This window comes from Dendropsophus ebraccatus, chromosome 11 (genome assembly GCF_027789765.1).
Source record: "Dendropsophus ebraccatus isolate aDenEbr1 chromosome 11, aDenEbr1.pat, whole genome shotgun sequence".
NCBI classification, from domain to species: Eukaryota; Metazoa; Chordata; class Amphibia; order Anura; family Hylidae; genus Dendropsophus; species Dendropsophus ebraccatus.
The window spans coordinates 14709823-14730705 of NC_091464.1; the positions used below are offsets into that span (position 1 = coordinate 14709823).

Sequence of the window (20883 nt, forward strand, 5' to 3'; positions counted from 1 at the left end):
TTTTTCAGGATGGCCTCCCTTTCCCTCTTCATTTTAGAGGCTTTGCTAATAAGTTTGCTCCGCAAGCAAGCTTTATGTGCCTCCCAATTTATAAAAGGAGATGTGTCTGAAGCTAAATTAATCTGGAAGAAGGCTCCCAGCTCAGTCAATATTTCTTCACATAAGATGGGATTAGATAGAAGAGATTCATTAAGTCGCCATGGTAGCCTAGTTGGAGAAGACAAGAAGGATTCTAAAGTTACCAATACTGGGTCATGGTCAGACCAGGGGGTGGGGATTATTTTGGAGGAAGCTAAATGAAAGGAAAGTTGAGAGGAGAGAAGGACGTGGTCTATTCGGGAATATGAAGAATGGGCTACTGAAAAGTAAGTATAATCCCTAGTAGAGGGATTAGCTGACCGCCAGGCATCAATCAGGTCATAAGAGTTAAATAGTTTGGCTAGAGTCAGGCCATATTTGGTCGGGGCTCTACGTTTGGGGACTTCCCCTGCTTTTTTATCCAAAGTGAAGTCTAATGCCAAATTAGAGTCCCCAGCAAATATAAGCCGTCCCACAAAGTGAGGGGAAAGCGTCCGAAACATGTCCTGAAAATTTTTTACTTGGCCCGTATTAGGAGCGTAATAGGATAGGAAGGAAACCGGGGAGCCTTGAAGAGTGCCCGTAACCAGCAAATACCGACCGTCTGAGTCACAATGCGTGCCCGCTGATACAAAATCCACCTTCTTGCAGAAAAATATGCCCACTCCTCTCTTCTTCTCATCTGCTAGAGAGAGGAAAAACAAGGGAAATTGTTTATGCATAAATTTAGGATTAGAGTCTTTTGAAAAATGCAATTCTTGTAAAAATATTACATCAGCTCGCATAGAGTTAAAAATATTAAAGGCTTTTTTCCTCTTAACTGGGCTATTGAGCCCCTGTACATTATGTGTTACCACCCGAAATACCGAATTATCCGCCATCATGTTTGGCTAAACCCACGATTGAGCTGTCATACAAGGGGGAGGGGCGAGGGTAAGAGTAATTTCGAGCCGGGACAAACATAGGGGACAAGACAAGACATTGGGACCACACAAGACAAAACAACCACCACACATCCTTAGTCATACAGGTCTCTGAAGACCGAGGGCCTAGGCCCCTTTCAAGGACCCCGAGATAGAGTTCCCCCAGTACCAGTCCAGGCAACCCCTCTAGAAGTCGTCGAGAGCGCAAGAACTGTTCCACTCCAGCTCACCACAGCCCGATATGAAGCACCCCCACCCGTCAAATAACAACCTATATATACAGAAACGTGGAGGAGGAAGGGGAGAAGGGGAAGAAAACAATAAAGCGAATTAGAGGAAAACAAGTATATGCAACCGTAACCATCATTGCTAGGTAAACTGGAACCCATTTACACTATGTCCAGAACTAAAATCATGGAGGGGAAGCTCTGGCCACTCTCTTCCACAGCGGCGAGATGGGAAGGCGTCTCCTCTCAGGATCCGTGTTTGGAGCTGTGTCTTCAGAAGAATGTGGGGAATCTCTAGACAGCAAACCCAGCGATTCCAGCACCCCTTCTCCTTCCATGAGGGAGGTGAAACTGTGTGTGCGATTCTTATATAGAAACACCAGGCGGAGTGGGAAGGCCCAGCGATAACGAATGTCCCGTTGTTGAAGAATCTGTAAAAGAGGCTTAAGGTTGCGTCTCCGCTGAATGGTCCGTGGAGCAAGATCAGCGTATATTTGTATAGGTGCATCTCGCGCTCCTCGCAACAATTTCTCTTTAGTGGCGTAATGATGTAGTTTCACCACTATATCCCTGGGAAGGCCATCAGCTCTGGGGGCCGTAAGAGCTCGGTGAGCCCTGTCTAAGTCATAATAGTGATCAGACATGTCGGGTAAAAGTTGGTGTAGTAATTCTTTAGTGGCCTCCTCCACATCAGTCACAGATTCGGGTAGGCCTCTGATGCGGAAGTTATCTCTGTTGGACCTATTTTCTAGATCCTCTATTTTAGAGTTGGCCTCCTCCAGCTGATCTGATAAGACCTCTATTTCCTGTGAGTGCTGGTTTATGGTTGCAATAGTGGAGTCTACTTTTTTCTCAATAGCTTCTATGCGGCCCCCTAGTGCATGAAAATCAGCTTTCAGTTCGGATGTGATTTTAGCACATGTTTTCTCCAGTTCTTGTTGTAAAAGTACAGTGAAACGTGCAATAAGGATTTTATCCCCAGAGTATAAAGTAGCTGTAGTAGGGACACTCATCCGCTATGTTATCATCAGCCTCCTGTGTTTCTGGGCTGGATTGGCTGAACGGAAGTTCAGCAATAACTCTATCCATAGATGAGGCCTGTGAATGGTCCCCAAAGAGATCTGAGGCCGGACTGGGTTTTCTGGGGTGAGGGGTGTTCATCTCTACCGACCTGGCCGTCTGCTGCAATCGTGGGGAGCTGAGCTGCGCCATGCGGTTCTTAATGGCGGCGGCCGGCTGTCCTCGCTTCTGCTCCATCCCCCTCTGTGACGTCACTGAGGCAGTATGGGCCCGGGTCTGAGTGCCGCCTTTTCTCCCCGTTCTAGTCGCCATCTGCGACCCCCGTTTCTTCCTGAGGCTCCCCTGTATCTTCCGCCACCTGGCCTGAACGATTGTTGGGTGTTTAATCGCCTATATCAGCTGCAGGCAGCTGGCGTGGAGCGGAGCTCAGCGGCGCGTGTCCGGCATGAGTCCCGCGCGCATGCGCTCTCCTCACTCCCCACTATGATGAGATGTGGAGTTTTATTCTGAGCATGAAGTCAGTTGGCGACTCTATTTTGCGCAGTGGTTGCCTGCATTTGAATGGCAGGTCATGACTGCTTTTCTTCTCTTTAACTCTTTTCTTTCTGCGTGCAATGGTATCTTCTTTCCTTTAAGCCAAAAACAGTCTGTAATCGGTAGTGTTTTAGGACTGTGCTTTCAAGGATTGTTTTGAAGGGTGAAGAGCCTTTGATAAAGAGTCCAAGCTCACTCTCAACTACGATGCCTTTTAGAGCTCCCTTCTGAGCATAAAGTGCGTCGGCAACTCTTTCTTCAGCAGTGGTTGTCTGCTTTTGATGACTGTGCCCTTCTTTTCAAAAAATGTAGATGAAGAAAGGTTGTTCAGAGTGGTGAGGTTTGGTCAAAAGTCCCAGTTTTGTTGGGTGAAAGGCTTAATAGATGTTAAAGCCTTTTGCTGAAGCTTTTTAACAGGTGTTTTTCTTTTCCCGTTTCCTTTTTTACGCTTTACTCTTTTTCGCTTATCCCTTTTTCTTATCTTTGTTTTTCGGGAAGTAGGCTCATAAAAAAGCCACACATTGATGCATTTTTGTTTAGACTTAAAGAAATATGTTTAAAAATGCCTTCTTATCAAACTAATGTTTAGAGGTTTCAGTCACTATCCAAGTAAACCCTCTACAAATTCATAAAATAGTCTTCTCATTGGCATTTCACGCCAACGTCTTGTTTCAAAAGTCAAACTTGTAATGTTCCAAAATGAGTTCTCCTTTAGTAAAAAGGATACTCCATCAAGGCTGGTAAAAACCCGAAACTCTCAGGGTTCAGGACTTTGCTTTCAGGGATCATTTCTATAGTCTTTCAGGGACCATTTCTATAGTCTTTGAAGGGAGAAATGTACTTGAAAGTGTCCAAGCTCACTCCCCACTATGATGAGATGTGGAGCTTTCTTCTGAGCATGAAGTCAGTTGGCGACTCTGTTTTGCGCAGTGGTTGCCTGCATTTGATGATTGCACTCTTCTTTTGAAAAGAAGTAGAGGAAGAAAGCTCTTTCAGAGTGGTGAGATTTGGTTAAAATACCAAATTGCCCTTGAACCAGTTTAAAAGAAAGATATGAGTCTTTTGCCTAAATGGTGGGTCATGACTGCTTTTCTTCTCTTTAACTCTTTTCTTCCTGCGTGCAATGGTTTCTTCATTCCTTTAAGTCAAAAACAGTTGTTAATCGGTGGTGTTTTAAAACTGTGCTTTCAGGAATGGTTTTGGAAGGAGAAGTGCCTTTGATAAAGAGTCCAAGCTCACTCTCAACTACGATGCGTTTTAGAGCTCCCTTCTGAGCATAAAGTGCGTCGGCAACTCTTTCTTCAGCAGTGGTTGTCTTCTTTTGATGACTGTGCCCTTCTTTTCAAAAAATGTAGATGAAGAAAGGTTGTTCAGAGTGGTGAGGTTTGGTCAAAAGTCCCAGTTTTGTTGGGTGAAAGCCTTAATAGATGTTAAAGCCTTTTGCTAAAGCTTTTTAACAGGTGTTTTTCTTTTCCCGTTTCCTTTTTTACGCTTTACTCTTTTTCGCTTATCCCTTTATCTTATCTTTGTTTTTCGGGAAGTAGGCTCATAAAAAAGCCACACATTGATGCATTTTTGTTTAGATTTAAAGAAATATGTTTAAAAATGCCTTCTTATCAAACTAATGTTTAGAGGTTTCAGTCACTATCCAAGTAAACCCTCTACAAATTCATAAAATAGTCTTCTCATTGGCATTTCACGCCAACGTCTTGTTTCAAAAGTCAAACTTGTAATGTTCCAAAATGAGTTCTCCTTTAGTGGAAAGGATACTCCATCAAGGCTGGTAAAAACCCGAAACTCTCAGGGTTTAGGACTGTGCTTTCAGGGATCATTTCTATAGTCTTTGAAGGGAGAAATGTACTTGAAAGTGTCTAAGCTCACTCCCCACTATGATGAGATGTGGAGCTTTCTTCTGAGCATGAAGTCAGTTGGCGACTCTGTTTTGCGCAGTGGTTGCCTGCATTTGATGATTGCACTTGTCTTTTGAAAAGAAGTAGAGGAAGAAAGCTCTTTCAGAGTGGTGATATTTGGTTAAAATACCAAATTGTGCTTGAACCAGTTTAAAAGAAAGATATGAGTCTTTTGCCTAAATGGTGGGTCATGACTGCTTTTCTTCTCTTTAACTCTTTTCTTCCTGCGTGCAATGGTTTTTTCATTCCTTTAAGCCAAAAACAGTTGTTAATCATGGTGTTTTAGGACTGTGCTTTCAGGGATGGTTTTGGAAGGAGAAGTGCCTTTGATAAAGAGTCCAAGCTCACTCTCAACTACGATGCGTTTTAGAGCTCCCTTCTGAGCATAAAGTGCGTCGGCAACTCTTTCTTCAGCAGTGGTTGTCTGCTTTTGTTGACTGTGCCCTTCTTTTAAAAAAATGTAGATGAAGAAAGGTTGTTCAGAGTGGTGAGGTTTGGTCAAAAGTCCCAGTTTTGTTGGGTGAAAGCCTTAATAGATGTTAAAGCCTTTTGCTGAAGCTTTTTAACAGGTGTTTTTCTTTTCCCGTTTCCTTTTTTACGCTTTACTCTTTTTCGCTTATCCCTTTTTCTTATCTTTGTTTTTTGGGAAGTAGGCTCATAAAATAGCCACACATTGATGCCTTTTTGTTTAGACTTAAAGAAATATGTTTAAAAATGCCTTCTTATCAAACTAATGTTTAGAGGTTTCAGTCACTATCCAAGTAAACCCTCTACAAATTCATAAAATAGTCTTCTCATTGGCATTTCACGCCAACGTCTTGTTTCAAAAGTCAAACTTGTAATGTTCCAAAATGAGTTCTCCTTTAGTGGAAAGGATACTCCGTCAAGGCTGGTAAAAACCCGAAACTCTCAGGGTTTAGGACTGTGCTTTCAGGGATGATTTCTATAGTCTTTGAAGGGAGAAATGTGCTTGAAAGTGTCCAAGCTCACTCCCCACTATGATGAGATGTGGAGCTTTCTTCTGAGCATGAAGTCAGTTGGCGACTCTGTTTTGCACAGTGGTTGCCTGCATTTGATGATTGCACTCTTCTTTTGAAAAGAAGTAGAGGAAGAAAGCTCTTTCAGAGTGGTGAGATTTGGTTAAAATACCAAATTGCCCTTGAACCAGTTTAAAAGAAAGATATGAGTCTTTTGCCTAAATGGTGGGTCATGACTGCTTTTCTTCTCTTTAACTCTTTTCTTCCTGCGTGCAATGGTTTCTTCATTCCTTTAAGCCAAAAACAGTTGTTAATCGGTGGTGTTTTAGGACTGTGCTTTCAGGGATGGTTTTGGAAGGAGAAGCGCCTTTGATAAAGAGTCCAAGCTCACTCTCAACTACGATGCGTTTTAGAGCTCCCTTCTGAGCATAAAGTGCGTCGGCAACTCTTTCTTCAGCAGTGGTTGTCTGCTTTTGATGACTGTGCCCTTCTTTTCAAAAAATGTAGATGAAGAAAGGTTGTTCAGAGTGGTGAGGTTTGGTCAAAAGTCCCAGTTTTGTTGGGTGAAAGGCTTAATAGATGTTAAAGCCTTTTGCTGAAGCTTTTTAACAGGTGTTTTTCTTTTCCCGTTTCCTTTTTTACGCTTTACTCTTTTTCGCTTATCCCTTTTTCTTATCTTTGTTTTTCGGGAAGTAGGCTCATAAAATAGCCACACATTGATGCATTTTTGTTTAGACTTAAAGAAATATGTTTAAAAATGCCTTCTTATCAAACTAATGTTTAGAGGTTTCAGTCACTATCCAAGTAAACCCTCTACAAATTCATAAAATAGTCTTCTCATTGGCATTTCACGCCAACGTCTTGTTTCAAAAATTAAACTTGTAATGTTCCAAAATGAGTTCTCCTTTAGTGGAAAGGATACTCCGTCAAGGCTGGTAAAAACCCGAAACTCTCAGGGTTTAGGACTGTGCTTTCAGGGATCATTTCTATAGTGGTCGAAGGGAGAAATGTACTTGAAAGTGTCCAAGCTCACTCCCCACTATGATGAGATGTGGAGCTTTCTTCTGTGCATGAAGTCAGTAGGCGACTCTGTTTTGCGCAGTGGTTGCCTGCATTTGATGATTGCACTCTTCTTTCGAAAAGAAGTAGAGGAAGAAAGCTCTTTCAGAGTGGTGATATTTGGTTAAAATACCAAATTGCCCTTGAACCAGTTTAAAAGAAAGTTATGAGTCTTTTGCCTAAATGGTGGGTCATGACTGCTTTTCTTCTCTTTAACTCTTTCCTTCCTGCGTGCAATGGTTTTTTCATTCCTTTAAGCCAAAAACAGTTGTTAATCATGGTGTTTTAGGACTGTGCTTTCAGGAATGGTTTTGGAAGGAGAAGTGCGTTTGATTAAGAGTCCAAGCTCACTCTCAACTTTGATGCGTTTTAGAGCTCCCTTCTGAGCATAAAGTGCGTCGGCAACTCTTTCTTCAGCAGTGGTTGTCTGCTTTTGATGACTGTGCCCTTCTTTTAAAAAAAAGTAGATGAAGAAAGGTTGTTCAGAGTGGTGAGGTTTGGTCAAAAGTCCCAGTTTTGTTGGGTGAAAGGCTTAATAGATGTTAAAGCCTTTTGCTGAAGCTTTTTAACAGGTGTTTTTCTTTTCCCGTTTCCTTTTTTACGCTTTACTCTTTTTCGCTTATCCCTTTTTCTTATCTTTGTTTTTCGGGAAGTAGGCTCATAAAAAAGCCACACATTGATGCATTTTTGTTTAGACTTAAAGAAATATGTTTAAAAATGCCTTCTTATCAAACTAATGTTTAGAGGTTTCAGTCACTATCCAAGTAAACCCTCTACAAATTCATAAAATAGTCTTCTCATTGGCATTTCACGCCAACGTCTTGTTTCAAAAGTCAAACTTGTAATGTTCCAAAATGAGTTCTCCTTTAGTGGAAAGGATACTCCATCAAGGCTGGTAAAAACCCGAAACTCTCAGGGTTTAGGACTCTGCTTTCAGGGATCATTTCTATAGTCTTTGAAGGGAGAAATGTACTTGAAAGTGTCCAAGCTCACTCCCCACTATGATGAGATGTGGAGCTTTCTTCTGAGCATGAAGTCAGTTGGCGACTCTGTTTTGCGCAGTGGTTGCCTGCATTTGATGATTGCACTCTTCTTTTGAAAAGAAGTAGAGGAAGAAAGCTCTTTCAGAGTGGTGATATTTGGTTAAAATACCAAATTGCCCTTGAACCAGTTTAAAAGAAAGATATGAGTCTTTTGTCTAAATGGTGGGTCATGACTGCTTTTCTTCTCTTTAACTCTTTTCTTCCTGCGTGCAATGGTTTTTTCATTCCTTTAAGCCAAAAACAGTTGTTAATCATGGTGTTTTAGGACTGTGCTTTCAGGAATGGTTTTGGAAGGAGAAGTGCCTTTGATTAAGAGTCCAAGCTCACTCTCAACTACGATGCGTTTTAGAGCTCCCTTCTGAGCATAAAGTGCGTCGGCAACTCTTTCTTCAGCAGTGGTTGTCTGCTTTTGATGACTGTGCCCTTCTTTTAAAAAAATGTAGATGAAGAAAGGTTGTTCAGAGTGGTGAGGTTTGGTCAAAAGTCCCAGTTTTGTTGGGTGAAAGGCTTATTAGATGTTAAAGCCTTTTGCTGAAGCTTTTTAACAGGTGTTTTTCTTTTCCTGTTTCCTTTTTTACGCTTTACTCTTTTTCGCTTATCCCTTTTTCTTATCTTTGTTTTTCGGGAAGTAGGCTCATAAAAAAGCCACACATTGATGCATTTTTGTTTAGACTTAAAGAAATATGTTTAAAAATGCCTTCTTATCAAACTAATGTTTAGAGGTTTCAGTCACTATCCAAGTAAACAGTCTACAAATTCATAAAATAGTCTTCTCATTGGCATTTCACGCCAACGTCTTGTTTCAAAAATTAAACTTGTAATGTTCCAAAATGAGTTCTCCTTTAGTGGAAAGGATACTCCATCAAGGCTGGTAAAAACCCGAAACTCTCAGGGTTTAGGACTGTGCTTTCAGGGATCATTTCTATAGTCTTTGAAGGGAGAAATGTACTTGAAAGTGTCCAAGTTCACTCCCCATTATGATGAGATGTGGAGCTTTCTTCTGAGCATGAAGTCAGTTGGCAACTCTGTTTTGCGCAGTGGTTGCCTGCATTTGATAATTGCACTCTTCTTTTGAAAAGAAGTAGAGGAAGAAAGCTCTTTCAGAGTGGTGATATTTGGTTAAAATACCAAGTTGTCCTTGAACCAGTTTAAAAGAAAGTTATGAGTCTTTTGCCAAAATGGTGGGTCATGACTGCTTTTCTTCTCTTTAACTCTTTTCTTCCTGCGTGCAATGGTTTCTTCATTCCTTTAAGCCAAAAACAGTTGTTAATCGTGGTGTTTTAGGACTGTGCTTTCAGGGATGGGTTTGGAAGGAGAAGTGCCTTTGATAAAGAGTCCAAGCTCACTCTCAACTACGATGCGTTTTAGAGCTCCCTTCTGAGCATAAAGTGCGTCGGCAACTCTTTCTTCAGCAGTGGTTGTCTGCTTTTGTTGACTGTGCCCTTCTTTTTAAAAAATGTAGATGAAGAAAGGTTGTTCAGAGTGGTGAGGTTTGGTCAAAAGTCCCAGTTTTGTTGGGTCAAAGCCTTAATAGATGTTAAAGCCTTTTGCTGAAGCTTTTTAACAGGTGTTTTTCTTTTCCCGTTTCCTTTTTTACGCTTTACTCTTTTTCGCTTATCCCTTTTTCTTATCTTTGTTTTTCGAGAAGTAGGCTCATAAAAAAGCCACACATTGATGCATTTTTGTTTAGACTTAAAGAAATATGTTTAAAAATGCCTTCTTATCAAACTAATGTTTAGAGGTTTCAGTCACTATCCAAGTAAACCCTCTACAAATTCATAAAATAGTCTTCTCATTGGCATTTCACGCCAACGTCTTGTTTCAAAAGTCAAACTTGTAATGTTCCAAAATGAGTTCTCCTTTAGTGGAAAGGATACTCCATCAAGGCTGGTAAAAACCCGAAACTCTCAGGGTTTAGGACTCTGCTTTCAGGGATCATTTCTATAGTCTTTGAAGGGAGAAATGTACTTGAAAGTGTCCAAGCTCACTTCCCACTATGATGAGATGTGGAGCTTTCTTCTGAGCAAGAAGTCAATTGGTGACTCTGTTTTGCGCAGTGGTTGCCTGCATTTGATGATTGCACTCTTCTTTTGAAAAGAAGTAGAGGAAGAAAGCTCTTTCAGAGTGGTGATATTTGGTTAAAATACCAAATTGCCCTTGAACCAGTTTAAAAGAAAGTTATGAGTCTTTTGCCTAAATGGTGGGTCATGACTGCTTTTCTTCTCTTTAACTCTTTCCTTCCTGCGTGCAATGGTTTTTTCATTCCTTTAAGCCAAAAACAGTTGTTAATCATGGTGTTTTAGGACTGTGCTTTCAGGAATGGTTTTGGAAGGAGAAGTGCCTTTGATTAAGAGTCCAAGCTCACTCTCAACTTTGATGCGTTTTAGAGCTCCCTTCTGAGCATAAAGTGCGTCGGCAACTCTTTCTTCAGCAGTGGTTGTCTGCTTTTGATGACTGTGCCCTTCTTTTAAAAAAATGTAGATGAAGAAAGGTTGTTCAGAGTGGTGAGGTTTGGTCAAAAGTCCCAGTTTTGTTGGGTGAAAGGCTTAATAGATGTTAAAGCCTTTTGCTGAAGCTTTTTAACAGGTGTTTTTCTTTTCCCGTTTCCTTTTTTACGCTTTACTCTTTTTCGCTTATCCCTTTTTCTTATCTTTGTTTTTCGGGAAGTAGGCTCATAAAAAAGCCACACATTGATGCATTTTTGTTTAGACTTAAAGAAATATGTTTAAAAATGCCTTCTTATCAAACTAATGTTTAGAGGTTTCAGTCACTATCCAAGTAAACCCTCTACAAATTCATAAAATAGTCTTCTCATTGGCATTTCACGCCAACGTCTTGTTTCAAAAATTAAACTTGTAATGTTCCAAAATGAGTTCTCCTTTAGTGGAAAGGATACTCCGTCAAGGCTGGTAAAAACCCGAAACTCTCAGGGTTTAGGACTGTGCTTTCAGGGATTATTTCTATAGTCTTTGAAGGGAGAAATGTACTTGAAAGTGTCCAAGCTCACTCCCCACTATGATGAGATGTGGAGCTTTCTTCTGAGCATGAAGTCAGTTGGCGACTCTGTTTTGCACAGTAGTTGCCTGCATTTGATGATTGCACTCTTCTTTTGAAAAGAAGTAGAGGAAGAAAGCTTTTTCAGAGTGGTGATATTTGGTTTAAATACCAAATTGCCCTTGAACCAGTTTAAAAGAAAGATATGAGTCTTTTGCCTAAATGGTGGGTCATGACTGCTTTTCTTCTCTTTTACTCTTTTCTTCCTGCGTGCAATGGTTTCTTCATTCCTTTAAGCCAAAAACAGTTGTTAATCTGTGGTGTTTTAGGACTGTGCTTTCAGGGATGGTTTTGGAAGGAAAAGTGCCTTTGATAAAGAGTCCAAGCTCACTGTCAACTACGATGCGGTTTAGAGCTTCTTTCGGAGCATAAAGTGTGTCGGCAACTCTTTCTTCAGCAGTGGTTGTCTGCTTTTGATGACTGTGCCCTTCTTTTCAAAAAATGTAGATGAAGAAAGGTTGTTCAGAGTGGTGAGGTTTGGTCAAAAGTCCCAGTTTTGTTGGGTGAAAGGCTTAATAGATGTTAAAGCCTTTTGCTGAAGCTTTTTAACAGGTGTTTTTCTTTTCCCGTTTCCTTTTTTACGCTTTACTCTTTTTCGCTTATCCCTTTTTCTTATCTTTGTTTTTCGGGAAGTAGGCTCATAAAAAAGCCACACATTGATGCATTTTTGTTTAGACTTAAAGAAATATGTTTAAAAATGCCTTCTTATCAAACTAATGTTTAGAGGTTTCAGTCACTATCCAAGTAAACCCTCTACAAATTCATAAAATAGTCTTCTCATTGGCATTTCACGCCAACGTCTTGTTTCAAAAGTCAAACTTGTAATGTTCCAAAATGAGTTCTCCTTTAGTGGAAAGGATACTCCATCAAGGCTGGTAAAAACCCGAAATTTTCAGGCTTTAGAACTGTGCTTTCAGGGATCATTTCTATAGTCTTTGAAGGGAGAAATGTACTTGAAAGTGTTCAAGCTCACTCCCCACTATGATGAGATGTAGAGCTTTCTTCTGAGCATGAAGTCAGTTGGCGACTCTGTTTTGCCCAGTGGTTGCCTGCATTTGGTGATTGCACTCTTCTTTTGAAAAGAAGTAGAGGAAGAAAGCTCTTTCAGAGTGGTGATATTTGGTTAAAATACCAAATTGCGCTTAAACCAGTTTAAAAGAAAGATATGAGTCTTTTGCCTAAATGGTGGGTCATGACTGCTTTTCTTCTCTTTAACTCTTTTCTTCCTGCGTGCAATGGTTTTTTCATTCCTTTAAGCCAAAAACAGTTGTTAATCATGGTGTTTTAGGACTGTGCTTTCAGGGATGGTTTTGGAAGGAGAAGTGCCTGTGATAAAGAGTCCAAGCTCACTCTCAACTACGATGCGTTTTAGAGCTCCCTTCTGAGCATAAAGTGCGTCGGCAACTCTTTCTTCAGCAGTGGTTGTCTGCTTTTGATGACTGTGCCCTTCTTTTAAAAAAATGTAGATGAAGAAAGGTTGTTCAGAGTGGTGAGGTTTGGTCAAAAGTCCCAGTTTTGTTGGGTGAAAGGCTTAATAGATGTTAAAGCCTTTTGCTGAAGCTTTTTAACAGGTGTTTTTCTTTTCCCGTTTCCTTTTTTACGCTTTACTCTTTTTCGCTTATCCCTTTTTCTTATCTTTGTTTTTCGGGAAGTAGGCTCATAAAATAGCCACACATTGATGCATTTTTGTTTAGACTTAAAGAAATATGTTTAAAAATGCCTTCTTATCAAACTAATGTTTAGAGGTTTCAGTCACTATCCAAGTAAACAGTCTACAAATTCATAAAATAGTCTTCTCATTGGCATTTCACGCCAACGTCTTGTTTCAAAAATTAAACTTGTAATGTTCCAAAATGAGTTCTCCTTTAGTGGAAAGGATACTCCGTCAAGGCTGGTAAAAACCCGAAACTGTCAGGGTTTAGGACTGTGCTTTCAGGGATCATTTCTATAGTCTTTGAAGGGAGAAATGTACTTGAAAGTGTCCAAGCTCACTCCCCACTATGATGAGATGTGGAGCTTTCTTCTAAGCATGAAGTCAGTTGGCGACTCTGTTTTGCACAGTGGTTGCCTGCATTTGATGATTGCACTCTTCTTTTGAAAAGAAGTAGAGGAAGAAAGCTCTTGCAGAGTGGTGAGATTTGGTTAAAATACGAAATTGCCCTTGAACCAGTTTAAAAGAAAGATATGAGTCTTTTGCCTAAATGGTGGGTCATGACTGCTTTTCTTCTCTTTAACTCTTTTCTTCCTGCGTGCAATGGTTTCTTCATTCCTTTAAGCCAAAAACAGTTGTTAATCGGTGGTGTTTTAGGACTGTGCTTTCAGGGATGGTTTTGGAAGGAGAAGCGCCTTTGATAAAGAGTCCAAGCTCACTCTCAACTACGATGCGTTTTAGAGCTCCCTTCTGAGCATAAAGTGCGTCGGCAACTCTTTCTTCAGCAGTGGTTGTCTGCTTTTGATGACTGTGCCCTTCTTTTCAAAAAAATGTAGATGAAGAAAGGTTGTTCAGAGTGGTGAGGTTTGGTCAAAAGTCCCAGTTTTGTTGGGTGAAAGGCTTAATAGATTTTAAAGCCTTTTGCTGAAGCTTTTTAACAGGTGTTTTTCTTTTCCCGTTTCCTTTTTTACGCTTTACTCTTTTTCGCTTATCCCTTTTTCTTATCTTTGTTTTTCGGGAAGTAGGCTCATAAAAAAGCCACACATTGATGCATTTTTGTTTAGACTTAAAGAAATATGTTTAAAAATGCCTTCTTATCAAACTAATGTTTAGAGGTTTCAGTCACTATCCAAGTAAACCCTCTACAAATTCATAAAATAGTCTTCTCATTGGCATTTCACGCCAACGTCTTGTTTCAAAAGTCATACTTGTAATGTTCCAAAATGAGTTCTCCTTTAGTGGAAAGGATACTCCATCAAGGCTGGTAAAAACCCGAAATTTTCAGGGTTTAGGACTGTGCTTTCAGGGATCATTTCTATAGTCTTTGAAGGGAGAAATGTACTTGAAAGTGTCCAAGCTCACTCCCCACTATGATGAGATGTGGAGTTTTCTTCTGAGCATGAAGTCAGTTAGCGACTCTGTTTTGCACAGTGGTTGCCTGCATTTGATGATTGCACTCTTCTTTTGAAAAGAAGTAGAGGAAGAAAGCTCTTTCAGAGTGGTGAGATTTGGTTAAAATACCAAATTGCTCTTGAACCAATTTAAAAGAAAGATATGAGTCTTTTGCCTAAATGGTGGGTCATGACTGCTTTTCTTCTCTTTAACTCTTTTCTTCCTGCGTGCAATGGTTTCTTCATTCCTTTAAGCCAAAAACAGTTGTTAATCGGTGGTGTTTTAGGACTGTGCTTTCAGGGATGGTTTTGGAAGGAGAAGTGCCTTTGATAAAGAGTCCAAGCTCACTCTCAACTACGATGCGTTTTAGAGCTCCCTTCTGAGCATAAAGTGCGTCGGAAACTCTTTCTTCAGCAGTGCTTGTCTGCTTTTGATGACTGTGCCCTTCTTTTCAAAAAATGTAGATGAAGAAAGGTTGTTCAGAGTGGTGAGGTTTGGTCAAAAGTCCCAGTTTTGTTGGGTGAAAGGCTTAATAGATGTTAAAGCCTTTTGCTGAAGCTTTTTAACAGGTGTTTTTCTTTTCCCGTTTCCTTTTTTACGCTTTAATCTTTTTCGCTTATCACTTTTTCTTATCTTTGTTTTTCGGGAAGTAGGCTCATAAATTAGCCACACATTGATGCATTTTTGTTTAGACTTAAAGAAATATGTTTAAAAATGCCTTCTTATCAAACTAATGTTTAGAGGTTTCAGTCACTATCCAAGTAAACCCTCTACAAATTCATAAAATAGTCTTCTCATTGGCATTTCACGCCAACGTCTTGTTTCAAAAGTCAAACTTGTAATGTTCCAAAATGAGTTCTCCTTTAGTGGAAAGGATACTCCATCAAGGCTGGTAAAAACCCGAAATTTTCAGGCTTTAGAACTGTGCTTTCAGGGATCATTTCTATAGTCTTTGAAGGGAGAAATGTACTTGAAAGGGTTCAAGCTCACTCCCCACTATGATGAGATGTGGAGCTTTCTTCTGAGCATGAAGTCAGTTGGAGACTCTGTTTTGCGCAGTGGTTGCCTGCATTTGATGACTGCACTCTTCTTTTGAGAAGAAGTAGAGGAAGAAAGCTCTTTCAGAGTGGTGATATTTGGTTAAAATAACAAATTGCCCTTGAACCAGTTTAAAAGAAAGATATGAGTCTTTTGCCTAAATGGTGGGTCATGACTACTTTTCTTCTCTTTAACTCTTTTCTTCCTGCGTGCAATGGTTTCTTCATTCCTTTAAGCCAAAAACAGTTGTTAATCGGTGGTGTTTTAGGACTGTGCTTTCAGGGATGGTTTTGGAAGGAGAAGCGCCTTTGATAAAGAGTCCAAGCTCACTCTCAACTACGATGCGTTTTAGAGCTCCCTTCTGAGCATAAAGTGCGTCGGCAACTCTTTCTTCAGCAGTGGTTGTCTGCTTTTGATGACTGTGCCCTTCTTTTCAAAAAATGTAGATGAAGAAAGGTTGTTCAGAGTGGTGAGGTTTGGTCAAAAGTCCCAGTTTTGTTGGGTAAAAGGCTTAATAGATGTTAAAGCCTTTTGCTGAAGCTTTTTAACAGGTGTTTTTCTTTTCCCGTTTCCTTTTTTACGCTTTACTCTTTTTCGCTTATCCCTTTTTCTTATCTTTGTTTTTCGGGAAGTAGGCTCATAAAAAAGCCACACATTGATGCATTTTTGTTTAGACTTAAAGAAATATGTTTAAAAATGCCTTCTTATCAAACTAATGTTTAGAGGTTTCAGTCACTATCCAAGTAAACCCTCTACAAATTCATAAAATAGTCTTCTCATTGGCATTTCACGCCAACGTCTTGTTTCAAAAGTCAAACTTGTATTGTTCCAAAATGAGTTCTTCTTTAGTGGAAAGGATACTCCATCAAGGCTGGTAAAAACTCGAAACTCTCAGGGTTTAGGACTGTGCTTTCAGGGATCATTTCTATAGTCTTTGAAGGGAGAAATGTACTTGAAAGTGTCCAAGCTCACTCCCCACTATGATGAGATGTGGAGCTTTCTTCTGAGCATGAAGTCAGTTGGCGACTCTGTTTTGCGCAGTGGTTGCCTGCATTTGATGATTGCACTCTTCTTTTGAAAAGAAGTAGAGGAAGAAAGCTCTTTCAGAGTGGTGAGATTTGGTTAAAATACCAAATTGCCCTTGAACCAGTTTAAAAGAAAGATATGAGTCTTTTGCCTAAATGGTGGGTCATGACTGCTTTTCTTCTCTTTAACTCTTTTCTTCCTGCGTGCAATGGTTTTTTCATTCCTTTAAGCCAAAAACAGTTGTTAATCATGGTGTTTTAGGACTGTGCTTTCAGGGATGGTTTTGGAAGGAGAAGTGCCTTTGATAAAGAGTCCAAGCTCACTCTCAACTACGATGCGTTTTAGAGCTCCCTTCTGAGCATAAAGTGCGTCGGCAACTCTTTCTTCAGCAGTGGTTGTCTGCTTTTGATGACTGTGCCCTTCTTTTCAAAAAATGTAGATAAAGAAAGGTTGTTCAGAGTGGTGAGGTTTGGTCAAAAGTCCCAGTTTTGTTGGGTGAAAGGCTTAATAGATGTTAAAGCCTTTTGCTGAAGCTTTTTAACAGGTGTTTTTCTTTTCCCGTTTACTTTTTTACGCTTTAATCTTTTTCGCTTATCCCTTTTTCTTATCTTTGTTTTTCGGGAAGTAGGCTCATAAAATAGCCACACATTGATGCATTTTTGTTTAGACTTAAAGAAATATGTTTAAAAATGCCTTCTTATCAAACTAATGTTTAGAGGTTTCAGTCACTATCCAAGTAAACCCTCTACAAATTCATAAAATAGTCTTCTCATTGGCATTTCACGCCAACGTCTTGTTTCAAAAATTAAACTTGTAATGTTCCAAAATGAGTTCTCCTTTAGTGGAAAGGATACTCCGTCAAGGCTGGTAAAAACCCGAAACTCTCAGGGTTTAGGACTGTGCTTTCAGGGATCATTTCTATAGTCTTTGAAGGGAGAAATGTACTTGAAAGTGTCCAAGCTCACTCCCCACTATGATGAGATGTGGAGCTTTCTTCTGAGCATAAAGTCAGTTGGCAACTCTGTTTTGCACAGTAGTTGCCTGCATTTGATGATTGTACTCTTCTTTTGAAAAGAAGTAGAGGAAGAAAGCTTTTTCAGAGTGGTGATATTTGGTTTAAATACCAAATTGCCCTTGAACCAGTTTAAAAGAAAGATATGAGTCTTTTGCCTAAATGGTGGGTCATGACTGCTTTTCTTCTCTTTTACTCTTTTCTTCCTGCGTGCAATGGTTTCTTCATTCCTTTAAGCCAAAAACAGTTGTTAATCGGTGGTGTTTTAGGACTGTGCTTTCAGGGATGGTTTTGGAAGGAAAAGTGCCTTTGATAAAGAGTCCAAGCTCACTGTCAACTACGATGCGGTTTAGAGCTCCTTTCGGAGCATAAAGTGTGTCGGCAACTCTTTCTTCAGCAGTGGTTGTCTGCTTTTGATGACTGTGCCCTTCTTTTAAAAAAATGTAGATGAAGAAAGGTTGTTCAGAGTGGTGAGGTTTGGTTAAAAGTCCCAGTTTTGTTGGGTGAAAGGCTTAATAGATGTTAAAGCCTTTTGCTGAAGCTTTTTAACAGGTGTTTTTCTTTTCCCGTTTCCTTTTTTACGTTTTAATCTTTTTCGCTTATCCCTTTTTCTTATCTTTGTTTTTCGGGAAGTAGGCTCATAAAATAGCCACACATTGATGCATTTTTGTTTAGACTTAAAGAAATATGTTTAAAAATGCCTTCTTATCAAACTAATGTTTAGAGGTTTCAGTCACTATCCAAGTAAACCCTCTACAAATTCATAAAATAGTCTTCTCATTGGCATTTCACGCCAACGTCTTGTTTCAAAAGTCAAACTTGTAATGTTCCAAAATGAGTTCTCCTTTAGTGGAAAGGATACTCCGTCAAGGCTGGTAAAAACCCGAAACTCTCAGGGTTTAGGACTGTGCTTTCAGGGATCATTTCTATAGTCTTTGAAGGGAGAAATGTACTTGATAGTGTCCAAGCTCACTCCCCACTATGATGAGATGTGGAGCTTTCTTCTGAGCATGAAGTCAGTTGGCGACTCTGTTTTGCACAGTGGTTGCCTGCATTTGATGATTGCACTCTTCTTTTGAAAAGAAGTAGAGGAAGAAAGCTCTTTCAGAGTGGTGATATTTGGTTAAAATACCAAATTGCCCTTGAACCAGTTTAAAAGTAAAGATATGAGTCTTTTGCCTAAATGGTGGGTCATGACTGCTTTTCTTCTCTTTAACTCTTTTCTTCCTGCGTGCAATGGTTTCTTCATTCCTTTAAGCCAAAAACAGTTGTTAATCGGTGGTGTTTTAGGACTGTGCTTTCAGGGATGGTTTTGGAAGGAGAAGTGCCTTTGATAAAGAGTCCAAGCTCACTCTCAACTACGATGCGTTTTAGAGCTCCCTTTCTGAGCATAAAGTGCGTCGGCAACTCTTTCTTCAGCAGTGGTTGTCTGCTTTTGATGACTGTGCCCTTCTTTTCAAAAAATGTAGATGAAGAAAGGTTGTTCAGAGTGGTGAGGTTTGGTCAAAAGTCCCAGTTTTGTTGGGTGAAAGGCTTAATAGATGTTAAAGCCTTTTGCTGAAGCTTTTTAACAGGTGTTTTTCTTTTCCCGTTTCCTTTTTTACGCTTTACTCTTTTTCGCTTATCCCTTTTTCTTATCTTTGTTTTTCGGGAAGTAGGCTCATAAAAAAGCCACACATTGATGCATTTTTGTTTAGACTTAAAGAAATATGTTTAAAAATGCCTTCTTATCAAACTAATGTTTAGAGGTTTCAGTCACTATCCAAGTAAACCCTCTACAAATTCATAAAATAGTCTTCTCATTGGCATTTCACGCCAACGTCTTGTTTCAAAAGTCAAACTTGTAATGTTCCAAAATGAGTTCTCCTTTAGTGGAAAGGATACTCCATCAAGGCTGGTAAAAACCCGAAACTCTCAGGGTTTAGGACTGTGCTTTCAGGGATCATTTCTATAGTCTTTGAAGGGAGAAATGTACTTGAAAGTGTCCAAGCTCACTCCCCACTATGATGAGATGTGGAGCTTTCTTCTGAGCATGAAGTCAGTTGGCGACTCTGTTTTGCTCAGTGGTTGCCTGCATTTGATGATTGCACTCTTCTTTTGAAAAGAAGTAGAGGAAGAAAGCTCTTTCAGAGTGGTGATATTTGGTTAAAATACCAAATTGCCCTTGAACCAGTTTAAAAGAAAGATATGAGTCTTTTGCCTAAATGGTGGGTCATGACTGCTTTTCTTCTCTTTAACTCTTTTCTTCCTGCGTGCAATGGTTTCTTCATTCCTTTAAGCCAAAAACAGTTGTTAATCGGTGGTGTTTTAGGACTGTGCTTTCAGGGATGGTTTTGGAAGGAGAAGTGCCTTTGATAAAGAGTCCAAGCTCACTCTCAACTACGATGCGTTTTAGAGCTCCCTTCTGAGCATAAAGTGCGTCGGCAACTCTTTCTTCAGCAGTGGTTGTCTGCTTTTGATGACTGTGCCCTTCTTTTCAAAAAATGTAGATGAAGAAAGGTTGTTCAGAGTGGTGAGGTTTGGTCAAAAGTCCCAGTTTTGTTGGGTGAAAGGCTTAATAGATGTTAAAGCCTTTTGCTGAAGCTTTTTAACAGGTGTTTTTCTTTTCCCGTTTCCTTTTTTACGCTTTACTCTTTTTCGCTTATCCCTTTTTCTTATCTTTGTTTTTCGGGAAGTAGGCTCATAAAAAAGCCACACATTGATGCATTTTTGTTTAGACTTAAAGAAATATGTTTAAAAATGCCTTCTTATCAAACTAATGTTTAGAGGTTTCAGTCACTATCCAAGTAAACCCTCTACAAATTCATAAAATAGTCTTCTCATTGGCATTTCACGCCAACGTCTTGTTTCAAAAGTCAAACTTGTAATGTTCCAAAATGAGTTCTCCTTTAGTGGAAAGGATACTCCGTCAAGGCTGGTAAAAACCCGAAACTCTCAGGGTTTAGGACTGTGCTTTCAGGGATCATTTCTATAGTCTTTGAAGGGAGAAATGTACTTGAAAGTGTCCAAGCTCACTCCCCACTATGATGAGATGTGGAGCTTTCTTCTGAGCATGAAGTCAGTTGGCGACTCTGTTTTGCACAGTGGTTGCCTGCATTTGATGATTGCACTCTTCTTTTGAAAAGAAGTAGAGGAAGAAAGCTCTTTCAGAGTGGTGAGATTTGGTTAAAATACCAAATTGCCCTTGAACCAGTTTAAAAGAAAGATATGAGTCTTTTGCCTAAATGGTGGGTCATGACTGCTTTTCTTCTCTTTAACTCTTTTCTTCCTGCGTGCAATGGTTTCTTCATTCCTTTAAGCCAAAAACAGTTGTTAATCGGTGGTGTTTTAGGACTGTGCTTTCAGGGATGGTTTTGGAAGGAGAAGTGCCTTTGATAAAGAGTCCAAGCTCACTCTCAACTACGATGCGTTTTAGAGCTCCCTTCTGAGCATAAAGTGCGTCGGCAACTCTTTCTTCAGCAGTGGTTGTCTGCTTTTGATGACTGTGCCCTTCTTTTCAAAAAATGTAGATGAAGAAAGGTTGTTCAGAGTGGTGAGGTTTGGTCAAAAGTCCCAGTTTTGTTGGGTGAAAGGCTTAATAGATGTTAAAGCCTTTTGCTGAAGCTTTTTAACAGGTGTTTTTCTTTTCCCGTTTCCTTTTTTACGCTTTACTCTTTTTCGCTTATCCCTTTTTCTTATCTTTGTTTTTCGGGAAGTAGGCTCATAAAAAAGCCACACATTGATGCATTTTTGTTTAGACTTAAAGAAATATGTTTAAAAATGCCTTCTTATCAAACTAATGTTTAGAGGTTTCAGTCACTATCCAAGTAAACCCTCTACAAATTCATAAAATAGTCTTCTCATTGGCATTTCACGCCAACGTCTTGTTTCAAAAGTCAAACTTGTAATGTTCCAAAATGAGTTCTCCTTTAGTGGAAAGGATACTCCATCAAGGCTGGT

At 39.8% G+C, this 20883-nt stretch overlaps 17 non-coding genes and 18 pseudogenes across 17 annotated transcripts; all 35 read left to right on the top strand.

Annotated features, from left to right (window-relative positions):
- The first annotated feature begins 2914 nt into the window (after positions 1 to 2914).
- On the top strand, positions 2915 to 3119 carry LOC138768320 (small nucleolar RNA U3; annotated as a pseudogene).
- Positions 3120 to 3572: 453 nt separating this feature from the next.
- LOC138768289 (small nucleolar RNA U3) lies at positions 3573 to 3784 on the top strand. The gene has a single exon (XR_011359004.1). It is a non-coding gene; the product is annotated as a small nucleolar RNA U3 (small nucleolar RNA).
- A 173-nt stretch (positions 3785 to 3957) lies between these two features.
- Positions 3958 to 4162, top strand: LOC138768354 (small nucleolar RNA U3; annotated as a pseudogene).
- A 429-nt stretch (positions 4163 to 4591) lies between these two features.
- Positions 4592 to 4804, top strand: LOC138768299 (small nucleolar RNA U3). The gene has a single exon (XR_011359014.1). It is a non-coding gene; the product is annotated as a small nucleolar RNA U3 (small nucleolar RNA).
- A 172-nt stretch (positions 4805 to 4976) lies between these two features.
- LOC138768369 (small nucleolar RNA U3) lies at positions 4977 to 5181 on the top strand (annotated as a pseudogene).
- A 429-nt stretch (positions 5182 to 5610) lies between these two features.
- LOC138768290 (small nucleolar RNA U3) lies at positions 5611 to 5823 on the top strand. The gene has a single exon (XR_011359005.1). It is a non-coding gene; the product is annotated as a small nucleolar RNA U3 (small nucleolar RNA).
- Positions 5824 to 5996: 173 nt separating this feature from the next.
- Positions 5997 to 6201, top strand: LOC138768355 (small nucleolar RNA U3; annotated as a pseudogene).
- Positions 6202 to 6630: 429 nt separating this feature from the next.
- Positions 6631 to 6843, top strand: LOC138768303 (small nucleolar RNA U3). Its single transcript, XR_011359018.1, has one exon. It is a non-coding gene; the product is annotated as a small nucleolar RNA U3 (small nucleolar RNA).
- Positions 6844 to 7015: 172 nt separating this feature from the next.
- Positions 7016 to 7220, top strand: LOC138768368 (small nucleolar RNA U3; annotated as a pseudogene).
- A 429-nt stretch (positions 7221 to 7649) lies between these two features.
- LOC138768275 (small nucleolar RNA U3) lies at positions 7650 to 7862 on the top strand. Its single transcript, XR_011358990.1, has one exon. It is a non-coding gene; the product is annotated as a small nucleolar RNA U3 (small nucleolar RNA).
- Positions 7863 to 8034: 172 nt separating this feature from the next.
- On the top strand, positions 8035 to 8239 carry LOC138768324 (small nucleolar RNA U3; annotated as a pseudogene).
- A 429-nt stretch (positions 8240 to 8668) lies between these two features.
- Positions 8669 to 8881, top strand: LOC138768300 (small nucleolar RNA U3). Its single transcript, XR_011359015.1, has one exon. It is a non-coding gene; the product is annotated as a small nucleolar RNA U3 (small nucleolar RNA).
- A 181-nt stretch (positions 8882 to 9062) lies between these two features.
- Positions 9063 to 9258, top strand: LOC138768367 (small nucleolar RNA U3; annotated as a pseudogene).
- Positions 9259 to 9687: 429 nt separating this feature from the next.
- Positions 9688 to 9900, top strand: LOC138768310 (small nucleolar RNA U3). Its single transcript, XR_011359025.1, has one exon. It is a non-coding gene; the product is annotated as a small nucleolar RNA U3 (small nucleolar RNA).
- A 181-nt stretch (positions 9901 to 10081) lies between these two features.
- Positions 10082 to 10277, top strand: LOC138768371 (small nucleolar RNA U3; annotated as a pseudogene).
- A 429-nt stretch (positions 10278 to 10706) lies between these two features.
- On the top strand, positions 10707 to 10919 carry LOC138768301 (small nucleolar RNA U3). Its single transcript, XR_011359016.1, has one exon. It is a non-coding gene; the product is annotated as a small nucleolar RNA U3 (small nucleolar RNA).
- A 173-nt stretch (positions 10920 to 11092) lies between these two features.
- On the top strand, positions 11093 to 11297 carry LOC138768316 (small nucleolar RNA U3; annotated as a pseudogene).
- A 429-nt stretch (positions 11298 to 11726) lies between these two features.
- Positions 11727 to 11939, top strand: LOC138768297 (small nucleolar RNA U3). Its single transcript, XR_011359012.1, has one exon. It is a non-coding gene; the product is annotated as a small nucleolar RNA U3 (small nucleolar RNA).
- Positions 11940 to 12111: 172 nt separating this feature from the next.
- LOC138768350 (small nucleolar RNA U3) lies at positions 12112 to 12316 on the top strand (annotated as a pseudogene).
- Positions 12317 to 12745: 429 nt separating this feature from the next.
- On the top strand, positions 12746 to 12958 carry LOC138768283 (small nucleolar RNA U3). The gene has a single exon (XR_011358998.1). It is a non-coding gene; the product is annotated as a small nucleolar RNA U3 (small nucleolar RNA).
- Positions 12959 to 13131: 173 nt separating this feature from the next.
- LOC138768353 (small nucleolar RNA U3) lies at positions 13132 to 13337 on the top strand (annotated as a pseudogene).
- Positions 13338 to 13766: 429 nt separating this feature from the next.
- On the top strand, positions 13767 to 13979 carry LOC138768261 (small nucleolar RNA U3). Its single transcript, XR_011358977.1, has one exon. It is a non-coding gene; the product is annotated as a small nucleolar RNA U3 (small nucleolar RNA).
- A 173-nt stretch (positions 13980 to 14152) lies between these two features.
- Positions 14153 to 14357, top strand: LOC138768363 (small nucleolar RNA U3; annotated as a pseudogene).
- Positions 14358 to 14786: 429 nt separating this feature from the next.
- LOC138768291 (small nucleolar RNA U3) lies at positions 14787 to 14999 on the top strand. Its single transcript, XR_011359006.1, has one exon. It is a non-coding gene; the product is annotated as a small nucleolar RNA U3 (small nucleolar RNA).
- Positions 15000 to 15172: 173 nt separating this feature from the next.
- On the top strand, positions 15173 to 15377 carry LOC138768356 (small nucleolar RNA U3; annotated as a pseudogene).
- A 429-nt stretch (positions 15378 to 15806) lies between these two features.
- LOC138768262 (small nucleolar RNA U3) lies at positions 15807 to 16019 on the top strand. Its single transcript, XR_011358978.1, has one exon. It is a non-coding gene; the product is annotated as a small nucleolar RNA U3 (small nucleolar RNA).
- Positions 16020 to 16191: 172 nt separating this feature from the next.
- On the top strand, positions 16192 to 16396 carry LOC138768370 (small nucleolar RNA U3; annotated as a pseudogene).
- Positions 16397 to 16825: 429 nt separating this feature from the next.
- LOC138768293 (small nucleolar RNA U3) lies at positions 16826 to 17038 on the top strand. The gene has a single exon (XR_011359008.1). It is a non-coding gene; the product is annotated as a small nucleolar RNA U3 (small nucleolar RNA).
- Positions 17039 to 17211: 173 nt separating this feature from the next.
- Positions 17212 to 17416, top strand: LOC138768321 (small nucleolar RNA U3; annotated as a pseudogene).
- Positions 17417 to 17845: 429 nt separating this feature from the next.
- Positions 17846 to 18058, top strand: LOC138768259 (small nucleolar RNA U3). The gene has a single exon (XR_011358975.1). It is a non-coding gene; the product is annotated as a small nucleolar RNA U3 (small nucleolar RNA).
- Positions 18059 to 18232: 174 nt separating this feature from the next.
- LOC138768351 (small nucleolar RNA U3) lies at positions 18233 to 18438 on the top strand (annotated as a pseudogene).
- A 429-nt stretch (positions 18439 to 18867) lies between these two features.
- On the top strand, positions 18868 to 19080 carry LOC138768272 (small nucleolar RNA U3). The gene has a single exon (XR_011358987.1). It is a non-coding gene; the product is annotated as a small nucleolar RNA U3 (small nucleolar RNA).
- Positions 19081 to 19253: 173 nt separating this feature from the next.
- On the top strand, positions 19254 to 19458 carry LOC138768325 (small nucleolar RNA U3; annotated as a pseudogene).
- A 429-nt stretch (positions 19459 to 19887) lies between these two features.
- LOC138768257 (small nucleolar RNA U3) lies at positions 19888 to 20100 on the top strand. The gene has a single exon (XR_011358973.1). It is a non-coding gene; the product is annotated as a small nucleolar RNA U3 (small nucleolar RNA).
- Positions 20101 to 20273: 173 nt separating this feature from the next.
- LOC138768326 (small nucleolar RNA U3) lies at positions 20274 to 20478 on the top strand (annotated as a pseudogene).
- The last annotated feature ends 405 nt before the right edge of the window (positions 20479 to 20883 follow it).